The sequence below is a fragment of the Chiloscyllium plagiosum genome, chromosome 28 (assembly GCF_004010195.1).
Source record: "Chiloscyllium plagiosum isolate BGI_BamShark_2017 chromosome 28, ASM401019v2, whole genome shotgun sequence".
Classification (NCBI taxonomy): Eukaryota; Metazoa; Chordata; class Chondrichthyes; order Orectolobiformes; family Hemiscylliidae; genus Chiloscyllium; species Chiloscyllium plagiosum.
The window spans coordinates 19,622,113-19,625,684 of NC_057737.1; the positions used below are offsets into that span (position 1 = coordinate 19,622,113).

The window sequence follows — 3,572 nt, forward strand, 5'->3', positions numbered from 1 at the left end:
CGCATTCTTCCCGTAGCCCTTAATTCCTTGTGACATCAAGAATTTATCAATCTCTGCCTTGAAGACATTTAGTGTCCCGGCCTCCACTGCACTCTGCGGCAATGAATTCCACGGGCCCACCACTCTCTGGCTGAAGAAGTGTCTCTGCATTTCTGTTCTGAATTTACCCCCTCTAATTCTAAGGCTGTGTCCACGGGTCCTAGTCTCCTCGCCTAACGGAAACAATTTCCTAGTGTCCACCCTTTCCAAGTCATGTATTATCTTGTAAGTTTCTATTAGATCTCCCCTTAATCTTCTAAACTCCAATGAATACAATCCCAGGATCCTCAGCCGTTCCTCATATGTTAGACCTACCATTCCAGGGATCATCCGTGTGAATCTCTGCTGGACACGCTCCAGTGCCAGTATGTCTTTTCTGAGATGTGGGGACCAAAACTGGACACAGTACTCCAAATGGGGCCTAACCAGAGCTTTATAAAGTCTCAGTGGTGCTTTTATATTCCAACCCTCTTGAGATAAATGACAACATTGCATTCGCTTTCTTAATCACGGACTCAACCTGCATGTTTACCTTTAGAGAATCCTCAACTAGCACTCCCAGATCCCTTTGTACTTTGGCTTTATGAATTTTCTCACCGTTTGGAAAGTAGTCCATGCTTGTATTCTTTTTTCCAAAGTGCAAGACCTCGCATTTGCTCACATTGAATTCCATCAGCCATTTCCTGGACCACTCTCCCAAACTGTCTAGATCCTTCTGCAGCCTCCCCACTTCCTCAGTACTACCTGCCTGTTCACCTAATTTCGTATCATCGGCAAACTTCGCTAGAATGCCCCCAGTCCTTTCATCCAGATCATTAATATATAACGTGAACAGCTGCAGCCCCAACACTAAACCCTGCAGGGACACCGCTTGTCACCGGCTGCCATTCCGAAAAAGAACCTTTTACCCCAACTCTCTGCCTTCTGTCAGACAGCCAATCCTCAATCCATACCAGTAGCTCACCTCGAACACCATGGGCCCTCACCTTGCTCAGCAGTCTCACGTGTGGCACCTTATCAAAGGCCTTTTGGAAGTCTAAATAGACCACATCCACTGGGTTTCCCTGGTCTAACCTACTTGTCACCTCTTCAAAGAATTCCAACAGGTTTGTCAGGCACGACCTCCCCTTACTAAATCCATGTTGACTTGTTCTAATCCGACCCTGCTCTTCTAAGAATTTAGAAACCTCATCCTTAATGATGGATTCTAGAATTTTACCATCCATAGATGCTGCCAGATGCTCCTGAATATTTCTGGTATTGTTTAGTTTTATTCCACCAAATTAAACAATAATTTATCTCATTCCAATTTATGGAATGTTGTTGATAATGGAAATGCTGCCGCATTTGCCCTGTCACTGCACTGTAAACCTGTATTTTCTTCTGCGGTAATTTGGAAAATGCACACTTTAGTTCAATGTCTAATTCTAAAAGATCCCTAAATCATGATATGTATAAATGTTGAACTTAAAAGGATATAACTTTTCATATTGGCACTGTGTTTCAACATTTCAGGGACATAACATATTTTTTAAAAATGAGTTGATCTCTCCATATTGTTGATATGGGAATTCAATACCCAAGAGGTAAGTTAGAGGGCGAGGGATTAATTAGACCACAACGAGCAGATGTAATGTGGTCTTTATTTTAAAAATCTGCTTTCTTTTATGTTTTTGTCATAAATGCTCATATCTACATAATGAATCCTGTCAATGTTAACTTGTCCCTATACTGGTGAGAGATCATGATTAGAGTGTGACAACTCATTTCTCATATCACCGCCACAGCCTGGAGACTTTCTAACCATCAACAATCACTTTAGACTATATTTGAACCCATGATCCCTCAAGGTGAAAAATGAGCATCAAACCCAACACTTTAACATTTAGCAGAGTGCAGTGAGGTTTCCTGGCCACCATGGCAACCAAGACTAGTGAATTGAAAAGCAGTCACATTTCGTAAGTGGCAAAAATATGAGTATATGGCTCCAGAAAAGGACAATTAAAATTTCTTTTTTTGGAAATTACACTTCTAACAGAAATCATTTGTGGGGCCCTGGGCTAATGGCGAAAGAGAATTGGGGATGCAATACCTAGATATTCCTGAAACGTTACTCAGGGCTAACCTTTAAATTTGAGCCTACAAATTCTTATTGATGTCCATGGAATCAGCTTAGAACTTTACACTTGGACAAATTCACTTAAAGAGCGAATGTTGCCGTTAGCATCCATCTTAATGCCATATGAAATGCTGCAGGTTGTGGTTTGATACAGTCAGCTGCTCCAGTACATTACAAGCTGACAGAATTGAGTGAAGATCACCCGACTTCATATACTTGCCTGTCAGTGTTTAAACCCTGATAACATTTTCCAAGTTAGCAGAAACCAAGTTTTATTTTCAATTTATCAACGTTAAGAATGAATCTAGAAAACTGGTGCTTTTTTAAACGTGAAAATAAATAACATAAAAATAAAAATAAATAAAAAACAGGCCAATGTTAAGCACTGCTGGGGTGACAGTGTTATCATAAGAATCTGTGCTGTATGACTCTCTCACTCTATAACCTAGAAAGGACCAAATTAGATTGGTAATTGCAAACCGTGTTGTGTCCACAATCAAATTGCAGCAGAATCAGTATAAAAATAACATTTTCTTTTGTTTGTATCTTTCTGCTTATTTAAACAAAAATATATACTTACTTTTTTAAAAATTTGGGACCAGCCATTAAGCACCAAGAGCCTGTTGAGCACATCTATTCCGGTGCTGAATGCACCCTCATTAGCTGGCAGTGGTCTAAAGTGAGCTCTGTCTGTGCATGTGTTGTGTAGACCTCACATTGTGAATGTGGGGAAGGGGGTGTTTTTGATGAGGCACTGAATAGCATTAGCAATGTGAGATGCAACAGTCTGTCTACTTTCCAGCATGGAGTCACAGTGGCAGATTCAAATTCCTTTCTGCACTGATGGTACAAAAACAAGTTAATGCTGTATCGTTACCAGTCAGGGTTCATTGGCAAGCAAAACCCTGTTGATGTAGCATGTGCCACACATTAGTGTGATAGGCGTGGCTGACTTAGAAGCACTTCTTTCCTCTGACACAGATGGTTTTGGGTTCAAATCCCAGTCAAGATATTTGAGCAGTGCTGCATGGTTAGAGGTGCCAACCCTCAAATGAGATTGAATTAATTCCACAGAGGCCGGTCTCCCATCAACAAGTCATCCTTTAATTACACACAGACAGACCTTGACTTTGGTGCCTGACTCTGAATGAGACAAAAGGGGAAAGTGAGGACTGCAGATGCTGGAGATCAGAGCTGAAAATGTGTTGCTAGAAAAGCGCAGCAGGTCTGGCAGCCTCCAAGGAGCAGGAGAATCAACGTTTCGGGCATGAGCCCTTCTTCAGGAATGAGGAAAGTGTGTCCAGCAGGCTAAGATAAAAGGTAGGGAGGAGGGACTTGCAGGAGGGGCATTGGAAATGCGATAGGTGGAAGGAGGTCAAGGTGAGGGTGATAGGCCGGAGTGGGAGTGGGGGTG

At 41.9% G+C, this 3,572-nt stretch overlaps 1 protein-coding gene across 3 annotated transcripts in view; it reads left to right on the top strand.

Moving 5' to 3' along the window:
- Positions 1–3,572, top strand: part of sez6b (seizure related 6 homolog b) — an 830,703-nt gene that overhangs the window by 432,216 nt on the left and 394,915 nt on the right. The gene's annotated exons all lie outside the window — the stretch shown is intronic.